We start from the raw sequence: 13,742 nt of genomic DNA on the forward strand, positions 1-13,742 counted from the left end.
TGCCCACAGTGTTGTCTATGCGCACACATCTTCCCCACAGACAAGGTGGAGGGTGAGACAAGGTGGAGGGTGACAGTCACAGGCTCCCATTTGTTCTTCTTGTGGATCTGGTAGATGTCAGCACTCTCCCTCCTTCTGCTATTCAGCAGCATGAGGGCTTGCTTTTCAGCTGCATTTCTGGTTACATATGTACATGGCTGATAAAATATTCTATTTCACCCCTTGTCCCCATGGGAGCCGCCGTCGTACGGGGGAAGGGTTTGTATGACAGTGACCGCAGCAGCCTGCGAGTCTCCTGGAAACTACGGGGGAGCAACCACTCATTCCCCTTCTCTCCATTCAGAGTCCCTTCATCCATGGACACTTGGCCAGGCCCAGCTGGTCATCTTCGCCTGTCTGCTGTGCCAGCAGCTGAATATCCCAGACAACATCCACCTGTGTACCTCACCCCAGGCCACCAGGTAGGACAAGGGATTAGGATGTCGCTTCTGCAGGGCAGGGGTGTTTGCACTTCCCATTGCAGGCCCCCCCACCCCCCCACCCCCAGCAGTAACTTAAGAGCCTGGTCTGCACGAGCTCCTTGGAAAGTCAGACGCCAGAGCAGAAGTTGGTGGAGGGGGAGGTATCCGTAACAAGACGAGCTGGGCTGGAAAGATAAAAAACCAGTGCAATCCCCACTCATGACGACCCATGTGTCGGAGCAGAATTTTCCGTAAGATTGCCTCAGCTGTCATCTTTGTCAAAGCAGATTGCCAAACCTGTCTTCCCCGGAGCCCAGCATCACTGGGTGGGTTTGAACTGCCATTCTTAGAACTAGCAGCTGAGAATGTTAACCCTGGAGGCTGGGTGGATGGACCCCAACAACGGGGGACAAGGGGCTGGGTACCTTTGGGTCACGCTGACCTCTTAGAAGGAGCCTATCAAGGTGGCATTAGCGTGGAGACCCCTCGGAGCCCTACTGGACTGAGTCTGTTTCAGGCAAGATGCATGTGTGAATTTTAGCCCTCCCCTCCCTTCCGGGGGTCTGATCAACACCAGCCAGCGACACTGGGCCCACATTAAAGCAAGTGCACACTAGCTTAAACTTGAGACCTCGGCTGCAAGTGATGGTTTCTATCATCTGTCCACGAATGTGCTCTGTCTTCAACCACAAGGTCCTCAGGACTAACACATGACACAATGAGGCTGGCCGGGAAATTGGTGTGTGTGTTTCCTCTGCTTGTTTCTGTCCTCTGTGCTGAGTCTGTGTGTGTTTATGCGCATACTCATGAACAGACACACCAGTGGCCATCCAGTACATCTGACTCATGAAGAATCCATACCCCATGCATGTCAAGAGTACAAGTGTGCCCCGTAGAGCTTTCAATGGCTGATTTTTCAGAAGTAGATGGCCAAGACTTTCTTCCAAAGCACTTGTGGATGGACTCAAACCACCAGTCTTGGATCAGCAGCTGAGCGCATCCACCGTTTGCACCAGCCAGGGAGTCCATGCGTGTGTGCGCACACACACACACACACACACACACACGAGCATTTGTCTTCTAACAAGAGTGCTGTTGTAATCAGTTAAAACCCTGGACTTATATTTAAGTCACATTCCCTACTCTGACAAGAATCAACAGATCTCATGAGGAAACATGGTAAAGCAGGAACAAAGAGACATCATTTTGTATAGAGAGGTGAGGGCTGAGAAGTGGGCAGTGGACTGTGGTTGGGGTGGTCCAGGATGGCCAGGACACCCAAGTGGTGTTCTGGGTGAGACTCACAAGCTAAGAAGTCACACCTACATGACGTATGCCTAGAGTGGTGGCAGGATCAGCCACACACAACACAGTGTTTGAGGCCTTCAAGTTGCCAGAGCTCCTGAAACAGTGAAGTATGTGAAGAACGGCCATGAGAATTACCCACCTAAGGAGTAACTGGTCGCTCTGCCATTTACTGGAAGAGAGGGTGCTTTGCCTGTGCTACTTCCCACCCACCTTCCTAGCCCCTCTTGCAGGAAGAGGTGCCTGGGATACTGCTGCAGCCAGTCAGACAGCTTTTAAGCTTTTGTTTTTATTCTCCTGATAAGTACTGAAGCTGTGGACCCTCTCCATTCCCTACTGATTTCTGCCTTTCACTGAGATGTGATGCCTGGAGCTGCAGCAACCACTTTGAAACGTTGAGGGAAGGGTCAAAAGAATCAGACAAGCTTAATCCACACCAGCCACCTTACACTAGACAGTTGTGTTTTCTGTTACTTGGTGTTAAAAACATCCCTGAATGGCAACCGAAACTAGCAAGCAGGTATGGAAGATCTATCTTCCATGTAAATGAATCTCCTGCATACTTAAATATCTCTACTTCTATCTCTGTACTTATTAGAAAGGGCTAAGGAAAAGGAAGGAGCTTTGGTAGCATAGTGGTTATGAGTCGGACTGCCAACCTCAAGGTTGGCAGTTCAAAACTACCAGCTGTTCCGCAGGAGCAAGAGGCTTTCTGCTCCCGTAAAGATTTGCAGCCTCAGCAACCCTGGATAGGGTCACTATGAGTTGGAACCAACTTCACAGTACTTAACAACATAGGACTCGTGATGTGGCGCTGTAGGGTCAGCACTGGACTGTGAACTGTTAAGGTCGATAATTCAAACCCACCAGCTGCTCCTTGGAAACCCCATACAGGGTTGCTATGAGTCAGAACCAACTCAACAGCACTTAACAACTAGGGGAAGCAAACTTTTTTGTTATGATTTTGTGTTTTTAGTGAAATTTTCCACTGCAAGTCAGGTTCCCATTTGTCAGTTCCCACACAAATTGACCAATGACAGTAGTTACTTTTCCACATTGTGTCAACATCCTCTGTATGTTCTGGTTGGTCCCTTTTTCAGTGTCTAGTCTCCATGCCCCCTTATCTTCTCATCTTTCCTCTGGATTAGTTGTTGACTTAAGTGAAGCTCCAATCTAATGGGTGGTGGTGGGGATAAGTGCCGTCGAGTCGATTCTTACTCATAGCGCCCTGTATAAGGTTTCCAAGGAACAGCTGCTGGGTTTGAACTGCTAACCTTATGGTTCACAGTCCAGTGCTGATCCACACCAGGCGTCCTTCCCTTAGCCCCTCCTAATAAGTAAAGAGGTAGAAGTAGAGATATTTAAGTATGCAGCGCCACACTAAAAGTCCATTCCATGGGTGATACCCTTTATTTTGTGCATCATTTTGTTTTTCTGGGGATAAGTGTGCTTCGAGGATCAGAGTATCTCAGTTAGTCTGACCACTTGTTTTAGAATTGGCGTTTTGCTGTGCATATTTCGCCCATTCTAACCAGGGGCATCGAGTTTGGTGCAGTCATGTCACTTTGACGACTGACTAAGGTGCTTCTGACCTAAACCATCCGGTTTTCATTCACCTCCTAAGCATGTGAACAATGAATAAGAAGAACTCACGGTATTAACAATGAATCCATTCTATGAACGGTATTGGTGAAGAATGTTGAAGACTGCCAGAAGAACAAACTAGTCTGCTCCAGAAGTACAACCAGAATGCTCCTTAGAAGCATGTTCTCAAACTTTGGACATGTTGTCAGGAGGGCTCAGTTCCTTTCAGTCCCTGGCAAAGGAGTGGACAGCCAATGAAAAAGGAAGACCCCCAATGAGACGGACTGACACAGTGGCGCGGGCCCGGGCAGGGTTCTGTTGTGCACAGGGTCACTGTGAGTCAGTACCAACTCACTGCTATGTCACAACAGGTGTGTAGGCTCTCCACCTTGTTGGCTTGTTTCTGTTGTATCTTATATGGCCACTCTCAAGCTTGTGAAACTAGACATGGGCCTTATTTTGCATGCGATCATTATTTCACCCAAAAGCAATTTGGCTGGCCCAACATCAGCATTTGTGAAAGATTGTTTGCTGGGGGTGGGGGGTAATTTAGTGTGTCCACTGAGTCTGGATGGGAAAGGGAAGCAGAGTGGTGAAGTGCCCACAAGAGTGGGAGAGAAGAGAAAATCCACACAAGTCCCGGAAAGGGTTCTAAGAGTTTGAGGTGCGTCGTGCAATAAACATTTTGTGGAAGGTAACTGAGCCTGTGCTGGGAAAACTCCAGGCACCATAGGTCAGTGGTGGGGAATGTCCAGCCTGTGGGCCATACGAGGCCCGCAAAATCATTTGGTCTGGCCCTACCAAAGCAATCACAGGCGGACTCAGATTTCAATAAATCTGGGGACTTTATTCATAGAAACATAATTTTCTTTTAAGTGATCTTACAAATATCCAAATCGCCCTTGGCAGAAAAAAAGGTTCCCCATTGTCTGCAACCATCAGGCTAAGGCAGTTTAGAGGAAATGCCCTCGTTATTATTAAGGTTAACGAAGCTGGACAGCAGGTTATAGCCCCATCGTGGGTGGGAAGACAGACAGATGGAAACTCACTGCCTGGACTTAACCTGTTTTCTGCCCTGGTCTGGATCCCACTGGGGTGAGGGTGTCCTCTGTGTCATTTCAGAGCTGTCTCCCCGTGGTACCCTAACATCCACTTCCTAACGCAAATGAAGTGTTGGCATTGACACACTGAGCCATGGAAGTTGGATTTGAGGTGTACAGCAAAGGGAGAAAGGAATAAAAGCTCATTAACAACTTGTGGTGTGACGCTGTAGGATCAACACTGGGCTACTAGCCAAAAGGTCAGCGGTTCAAACCCACCAGCCTCTCTTCAGGAACCCAGTGCAGGGTTGCTATGAGTCAGAAGTGAGTCAACAGCAGCAGCGGCAGCAACAGGAGTAGAAAGGCTCCAAGAATGTTCAGAGCAATTATATCTGCCATTGCTAAAGACTGGAGGAAGTCCCTGGGTGGGGACTTGGCTGCTAACTGAAAATTTGGTGCACGTTCTATTCCGAGGTCCCTCAGAAGAAAGGCCTGGCAGTCTGCATCAGAAATACCAGCCGTGGAAAACCTTGTAAAGCAAAATTTTCCTCGGACACAAAGGGGTTGCCATGAGTCAGAATGGACTCAACAACTGATAAAGACTGGAAACAATGCAGAGGTGTATGGAACAGTAGAGTGGGCAAATTCACCGGGTACATTTGCACAACAGAGTCGTACTCAGGAGTGAAAAAGGACATAATATTGCACGCAGAACTCAGCACATTCCATTGCGTGAAAGAGCCCGTGGTTCCGTTGGTAGAAGGTTAAAGAGGAGGTAAAGCTAATCTGTGATGATAGTGAGCGTCGTGGTTCTTGGGGAGTGAAGGAGTGATGCAGCATACGGGAGGCAGCTTGAGGACAGTCTGGAACTGAGCCATGTGCGTCTTGATCTGAGTGATGGTTACACAGACGTAGACAGGGAGGATTCAAAAAGTTCATTGACAAGTGGAATTAAAGATAATGGAATTTTTTCCACAGACTTTCTGAAGTCTGTGTTTTTTGTAAAAAATTCACCAAAACATGCACATTATGTAGTTATATCTCAATTTAAATGAAGAATGTTATTAGGTGCCATCAGCATATTCATGTGTTCATTTATTATGTTGTTGGTATGTGCCGTGGAGTCGGTTCCGACTCATAGCGACCCTGTACAGGGTTTCCGAGGCTGTAAATCTTTATGGGAGCAGAAAACTTCATCTTTTTCTGCGGAACAGCTGGTAGTTTGAACTGCTGACTTTAAGGTTCGCAGCCCAATTCGTAACCACTACGCTACCAGAGTTCCTTGTTCGTTTATTATACATGTGTACATATATGTACATACAACATTCTTCATTTTTAAAAAACTTTAAATTGAGATAAAACTACACAATGTGCATGTTTTTGATGAATTTTTACAAAGATGAGGGGGCTTCAAAAAGTACGTGGGGAAAATTTCATTATCTTTTAATTCCACTTGTCTATGTATCTGCATTTGGGAGTCCTGGTGTGGCACTGTGGGTTAAAGCGCCAGACTGCAAAGTCATTTGAACCACAGGGTTGGTGGTTCAAGCTCACCAGTTGCTCCTTGGAAACCCTATACAGGGTCGCTATGGGCCAGAACCAACTTGACGGCACTTAACAACAATCCGTATATGAGAGTCCTGGTGTGGTGCTGCGGGTTAATGTGCTAAGACTGCAAGGTCAGCAGTTCAAGCTCACCAGCCGCTCTTCAGAAACCCTATACAGGGTCACTATGGGTCAGAACCAACTTGACGGCACTTAACAACTACATACATGTATGCATTTGGAGTCCTGGTGAGGTGCTACAGGATAAGCGCAGGACCTTAAGGTTGGTTTGAACCACAACATTGGTAGTTCAAACTTACCAGCTACTCTACCAAAACCCTATACTGGGTCGCTATGAGTCGGAACCAACTTGATGGCACTTAAGAACAACTTGTACGCATTATTCATTATCGCTTTACATAAGAACCTTTGATGCTGTTATTCCCAATTTAGAGATGGTGAAACTGGGGCATAGAGAAGCTACGTCACTCACTCAAGGCCACACAGCCAAGCTCAGTCTGGCAACAGTAGTCTTGCTCAGGCCCCAATGGCTGTGGCTTTCCATATGGAATTCATACTGTGTTGTGTTATGTTTTGCTTCAAGTAGGTGAACCTTTTTTTACCCAACCAAGAGAACAGTTTCATAATATGAAAAACCATTGTGGCGCAGCACTGGATTGCTAACTACAAGGCCAGTAGGTAGTTCAAACCCACTCCCCAGAAATCCTGTACAGGGTCACTATGAGTTGGGAGTATTTCAATGGCAATTAACCATGTGAAATCCAGGGAGAACTTATTGAACTCCCACCTGAAACCTAGGGTTGGAACACAGGGCTCTGCAGTACCTACTGTCAACATCTGATGACAGTAACTGACAGTTAGTGAACAGTTTATGCAAAGCACAGTTAATTCATTTAATTTTTACTACAGTCACTAATTTGTAATCATGTCCATTTCACAGATAGTCAGAGGTTAAGGAACTTGCACCAAGTCACTAAGTAAGTAGTACTGGTGGATGAAGGAGGGGAGGAGGGAGGGAGAGAAAGTGTGTGTTTACATAGAAAACTCTGGAGAGCTGAACCTCAGACTGTTCATGGTGATTATTTACTAACACACCTTTCTTCCAACGTTCAGAAATTTAAATGAGAATAATAGCATAGAGAAGTTCTGGTGTAGCACTGTAAGGTAAACACTGGCCTGCTAACTACAGGTTGGTTAGCAGCTCCTTGGAAGCCCTGTATGGGGTCACCATGAGTCGGAACCCACTGAACGGTTCTTAACAAGAACAACAGACTAGAGATGTTTTAAAGCCATGAATACTTTACTTGAGCGTCCCAGGGTGGTGGGGTGGGATAAAGCACTGGACCGCCAAGGTCAGTTTGAACCACAAGGTCTGGGCTTCCAACCCACCAGGCACTCATTTGGAAACCCTAAACTTGGCTGATATGAGTCAGAGTGGACTCGACGGCACTTAGCAACAATACTACTCTGCTTGCTGACCTGTGGAGCAGCCCGGAGTGTGGGCTAGTGTGTGCATGTGTGATTGTGTTTGTACCCATGTGTGCATATATGATAGAGGCATAGCAAAGAAGCTTTCAGAAAACTATGTACGTGGACTGGGGGGTAAAGGTGCCCATATCCTGGGCACAGTGAGGCTGGAGGGCTGGACAGTGCTGGGGCACACACAGGTGGGCTGTGGTCCTGGTGTCTGTCCCCAAAGTCCTCGAGGTGCGCCAGGCCACATGTGTGTGAACAGTATGGTGTCTCCAGGAAAAGCCATTGGTGCCTGAGCCACTGGAACTGGCTGCAGACATGAGCCTCCCCACCCACCGGGGTGCTCACAGTCCTCCTGCAAGCGCCAGCTCCCCAGCTCCCTGGGGTTCAGCAGGCAGGAGAGTCTCATTTTCACCAGAGAGATGGACTGTCTGTCGGCTAGCACCAAACCTCCTCCTGTATTTTTTTTCCCCTGAATGATAATTTCCCCCCACCCTTTTTTTTGTAGCTAAAAATCATTCAGGCTTGTCCAGACGAGAGGGCAGAAAATTATGCGGTGAAAGAGAAGGGAAGATAATTTCTGTGGGTCACAAGCATTCACACTTGTCATCTGTCTGAGGGAGGAGGAGTGGGGAGGGTGGGCGACAACACAGTCGCAGGATGGAGAATGAAATGCCGGCTGGCCCAGATCCATCACTGTCCTCCTCAGCGCCCCCCCTCCCAGAGGGTTGGGGCATGTGGGGTGGGGGGGTGATGCGTTCTGATCATGTGGGACCTGGGAAAGGGGACTGGGAGAGGCTGCAGAGGAGAAGAGAGCTGGACCAGCCTGGTTCCTCTCAGTACCTCAGCTACCCCATAGAGCAAAAAGGGATCCTAACTCCCCACCTGGACAGCTCCATCCAACAGGAAATAACTGATATTTGGGAGATTGCAAGAAAACATAAGGTCCAAGGAAGTAGTCAAATCAGGACCCACCAGCAGGGCATGGGTCATGTCCTGGCACCGCCTCTCTGCCACTCTCGATCAGATTGTTCCATCTTTCTGGGTCTTATTTTCTCTATCTGTCAATTGGGCGAATAGCAGGACCGGTTAGTTAGGATCATGGTTGAGGACAAAGTGAGAATTGCATGCCATAATCACTCAGTATTGGTAATGACAGAAATTACAGAAAATTGCAAGAGAACTGCCAACAGGTAGCATAGTGGATTATGAGTTGGGCTGCTAACTGCAGGGTCAGCAGTTGGAATCTACCAGCTGTGGGAGGAAGATGAGAAGAGGCTTTCTGCACCTGAAAAGATTTACAGCCATCTGTCTGAGGGAGAAGTTGTATGAATACAGGGTTGCTATGAGTCAGAGTCAGAATTGGCTATGTGGCACACAACCACCACCAACCAGTGTCCCTCATGAGTCCTGGCGAGGCTGTAGGATAAGCACTGGACTGCTAGTCACCTGGTCAGTGGTTTAAACCAGCTGCTCCTCAGAAGCCCTATACAGGGTTGCTATGAGTCTGAACCGACTAGACAACACACACCACCACCACCACCACCACCACAGTGTCCCTCAATCCTGGAAAAGGATAGTGGTGTCTGCTAGTTGGCATGAGCTGATTGACTCAGAGAGGGACCCGTGTGTAGGGTTAAAGGGATCCCTAGTGGCGTTTCCAAGGCATTGATAAGCAGACCACCAGCCTTCCTTTCTGAGGCACCTGTGGGCGGGTGTGAACTGCCAATCTTTCAGCTAATCATTACCTTGGAAAATCACGCACTTTATATGCAGACAAACCTGGCTTGTTTCCTAGCCCTGCCACCCACCACGTGACACTGGGAAAGTCAGTTTACTTCCATCAACAGAGAAGACTGGTGGCCACCTCACGGCTGTTGGGAGAGTTAGGACCACACTGGAATGTGCCAACTATAGAGGTTGCAGAGGGTTCTCCAAAACCATTTTTTCCTCTTGCTGGTTCTCCTCTCCGTCTTCTTTGCCTATGCCTCGCCCTTTCCCATGTCCCTCCTCCTCCCTCCCCCAGCACTCAATGAGGTACAGAAGGGAAGGTGCATTTAATACAAAAGACAAGGGAAAGCTGTATCCATCAGCTATTGCTCCAACAATGCTGCAAAACAAATGCCCCCAAAGCTCTGTGACCCAACACAATAAACAGAGTCCTGGTATGGTGCTGTGGGATCAGCCCTGGACTGCTAGCTACAAGGCCGATAGTTCAAAACCACCCATAGGTCAGCTACATCATTCTAGTTTTGACTGGGTTCTCTTGTGTGCCTGTGGTCAGCTGTGGTCAGTTAGGTGGCATGACTGGTCTAGGCTGATGTCTGTAACATGTTCAAAGTCATCCGGCTGGCAACTGGTCTCAAGCCTTGACAAGGATGGTTTGTCTGTCCTCCACATGGTTGCTCATCCCCCATCAGGCTAGCCCGTCAAGCCCCAAGCTCTCCCCATCACCCCCACGCTCATTCTCAAAGTGGAGGCGGGGCTACAACAGCCAAGCAGAACGTTTAACATTTCTTGAGGCCTGCTTTCCAGACAGGAGCCAAGCCAAGTCATAAGACCAGCCAGGTTTAAGAGGTGGAGAAACTGGAAGATTTTAAGCTGGTTACGTTTTTAAAGATCACTGTGTGGAGAGTAGAATGGGAGTATGGTGAGGAGAGGAAGCCAGCAGAGTTCACCATTTCTCCATCCTCAGTAATAACACAGATGAGGCTCACGGTAAGCAACTGTGGGATGGACGGACAGGTGGACACCAGGATGCTCTCAACCTGGCTGAACCAGAATGGATGGTGGAGTGAGATCCCTTAGGCTGGCCCATGAGGAATCCCAGTGCCTTTCCCCAAGACCTGTAATGAGGATACAAGAATGCCTTCCTCCTTCCAAAGTTTAATTAAGTGGTCTGCCTCCTCGGGGTTAATCCTGTTATCACTGCCAAGCACGAACTCTAGGGGAAGCCTGGGTCTGAGCAAAACGCCCACTGTCTGGTGGGGCAAAGAAAGGCCCTGGAATTTGGGGAAAGGTAGGGGGTGGAGCCGATACCAGAGCCCCGACTGGGGCCGGACATTTAATTTCCAGACAGAACACAAAGGAGTCGAACTGGGTTTCAGCCCCATCCCAGGAGGAGGTGAGGAGGAGGAAAAAGTTGTGTAAGAAACTTCTGATAGGATGAACCCATCCTAGATGACACAATCCAGAGGGGACCCTCCTCCTTGGAGACCCACTGCCCCTGGTGGCAGAAACAAGTAGTGGACAGGTCTGGAGTTTGGATTCTCTTATCAACTACTTCCTGTCTGAACCTGTGTTTCTTCATCTGTGTAACGGGGTGGTAATCTTCATCAAGGGTTATTGAGAAGATACAACCAAATATTGAAAGTGGTGCCCTACACGTAGCGGGGGCTCAAAATATGCTGCCGCAGTCTCCCATTATGGTTGTTGGGTGCCTATTACTCGTTCATGTTATGATTACAGTGTCAATCTATAGACCCCTTGGGAGCAGACAGAATGCTACATACTTCAGGGCACCCACACCCCATGGATCTGACCTAGACGTGTGGGTAACCTCACAGGCAGCCCTGCTTACTTACAGCCCAGTGCAGCCCCGAGCTCCTTTGTAGCCTCAGCTTTTCACATGTGACTCATTAACAAATACTTTTTGATACCAAAAGTTTTTCTTTCCCCATCTATAAAACGAGGCATGCAGAAGCAACTGGACAACACCGTTCCTTCTTGCTCTGACATGTGATTTGGTGGAGACTGAACCCTTTCCCCCAAAAGTGAGTCCCTCATCTGTTGACTATCAGAGACAGACATCTTGGCAGTCCTCTGGCTGAGGACCCAGGACACTCGCTGAGGTAGGAGGCTTTCTAAGATCAGGTGCTGTTTCAGAGAGGGAAAAAGCCTAGGACAGGACCCACAGCAGTGCCCTAATCTGATTCTGTAGTTGTTTGCAGTGAAGTCACCCCTTACTCACAAAAGGTGAATGCCACCTAGTTCTGCAGCACCCCCAGGATCGCTTGCTCCTTAGGGATTGGCTGCTTCTCAGAAACACATTGTCAGGCCTGTCCTTCCAGTCGGTCTTCACCCGGAAGCTCCACTGAAACTTGTTTAGCATCATCACAACACTCAGACCCCCCACTGGCGGACGGTTAGTGGCTACACATGAGAGGCACTGACCTGGGATTGAACCCAGGTCTCCTACATGGAAAAGAATTCAACCACTGAGCCAACGCTGCTCCCAATCTGTGCTAAGAGCTTTCTCTAAGCTCGTAGAGTTCATTATCACTGCAAACTTAGGAGGCAGATTCTATTGGTGCTTCGGTCTAACAGTAGGGATGTGGGGTCATGGAGGGATGTCAGAGCTGGGCCACCAACCCAGAGAGCCCACCATCACAGTGGCTTATGATTTTGATTTCTTTGCTGTATGGCTTTTTGCCTCAGTTTTCATACCTGTTTCCCTGCAGATCTAGGAGCATGGGCTACTAGACTCCTCCTGCTGGGAGGTCAGGGCTGTGGAGAGGCTGAGACGGTGAAACTCCGTGGCTAAAGGCCCGGGCACTGACGAGAACTCCCTGGCTAGGGAGGGAAGGGATGTCCACATCACCTCCCAGAACCTCAGTGTTGTCCTCTGTAGAACAGGAATGATTCCATTATACCCAGCCTCCAGGCTGAGCCCAGTGTGATGCTGGTACACAGAACTTGGACCCAGCCTGGGGCTAAAAACAAACCTGAATCCTCAGGATGCCCAGCTGGAATCTCAGGAAGAACTGATTCGCCTAATGCTCCCATGTTTTCAAGGCAGCAAACAGAACTGGGAACCCCAAAGAATTCCATAAAATCCCAGTGTTAAGTGAGACTTGTGAGGGGGGGCAATTAGTGTACTGCCACCGAAAGTCAAACCCCTTAGTGCCATCCTCGACCACGGCACATGGCACAGACCCCACTGCAGGCTGTATCCCGGCCCCCTGCTGACCTGCCAGGCCACAGACAGCATGCAGGACTTGGACTGTGGACAGGCTAGGCTGCTCAGCTCTTATACCAGCACTGCCTGGAGCCTTGTCTCTCCTGTCTGCTAAATGGGCTGTATCTGCCTTAAAGGAAACACGGGTGGTTCCATGATAGAATTCTTCTTGTCTTTCGTGCAGATGACCCACTGATGCACTCCATGAGCAGCTTGGGTGCTGCTAGGATGCTGAGCGGGTGTCAGAACTTCAAAGTTAAGATGGCCTAGAAAGAAAGACCTGGCGATCTACTTTAGAAATGAGTCCCCACAGTCCTAGCCACCCTTGACCAAGGACTGGGCGGGGTTGTGTTCATTTTGGACAGGGTCAACCTCACAGCAGCTAACATTCACTTCACAGGGTTTGGTCATGCATGATCCATCACTGACATTCTGTGAGGCAGGTAATTACCACCAGGACAACAGTACCCCCACATAGGTGTGGTAGGTCTGTGGACAACCCTCTCCCCCACCCCCAAAAGCTTGGCTGCTAGTTCTCAGCTCGTCCCTCTCCATGTCCTCTTCCCCACCCCAGGGCAGCCCGTGTTCCAATGCCTGATGAATTCTGGCTGTTACAGAATCAACAGCAGAGGGAGATGCTCCCTGGTCCTGCACCATCCCCACCATCAGTTGTGGACCAGAGTGTTTTGATCCATAGGGTTCCCACTGGCTGAGTTTCAAAAGTACATCACCAGGCCTCTCTTCTTAGTCCTTCTGAGTTTGGGAACTCCGCTAAAACCTGTTCGGCATCACGGGTCTTCTGTGGAGTCCGACACACAGAAGTGAGCACCGGACTGTTGCTGGGAAGCTGGGAATCAGGTACACGTCCATGTAAGTAAGTTCGTCTGACTACACCTCAGAGCAACAACTTTGGGCTCTGAGAGGTTAGTCTGAGCCATGTGGACAGGGGGTTGGCGCCCTTTAGTTAAAGGCCCAGGAAGGAGAAACAGTGGCAGAGGGAAGTGCTGGGGGGCAGGAGGGGCCTGGATATGCAGTGTGACAGTTGTACCTCTGACTCGTGTGGTCCCTCTCTGGTCATTCCACCTCCCAGCACGGGGAGGACACAGACCGGCTGGGTGCTGGGGCATTGACTTGACCATTTTGTGCCTCAGTTTCCTTGGCTATAAGATGCAGTTGCCATGACAACCTAGGCCTCTGGGAGGTGTAAGACTGTTTAGCGAGTGATGTACCAGAAGCCAAGCCTGAATTTAAAGGGTCTCAATCTCTGATTTTAAGGAGCATAGTGGTTACCGGTTGGGCTGCTAATTTCATGGTCAGCAGTTCGAAATTACCAACTGTTCCACAGGAGAAAGATGA

At 49.0% G+C, this 13,742-nt stretch overlaps 1 protein-coding gene across 1 annotated transcript in view; it reads left to right on the forward strand.

The window, feature by feature from the left end:
• RBM19 (RNA binding motif protein 19) overlaps positions 1–13,742 on the forward strand; it is a 169,289-nt gene that overhangs the window by 141,318 nt on the left and 14,229 nt on the right. The window lies entirely within an intron of this gene.

Source organism: Chrysochloris asiatica, unplaced genomic scaffold (genome assembly GCF_000296735.1).
Source record: "Chrysochloris asiatica unplaced genomic scaffold, ChrAsi1.0 scaffold00438, whole genome shotgun sequence".
In the NCBI taxonomy this organism is placed as follows: domain Eukaryota; kingdom Metazoa; phylum Chordata; class Mammalia; order Afrosoricida; family Chrysochloridae; genus Chrysochloris; species Chrysochloris asiatica.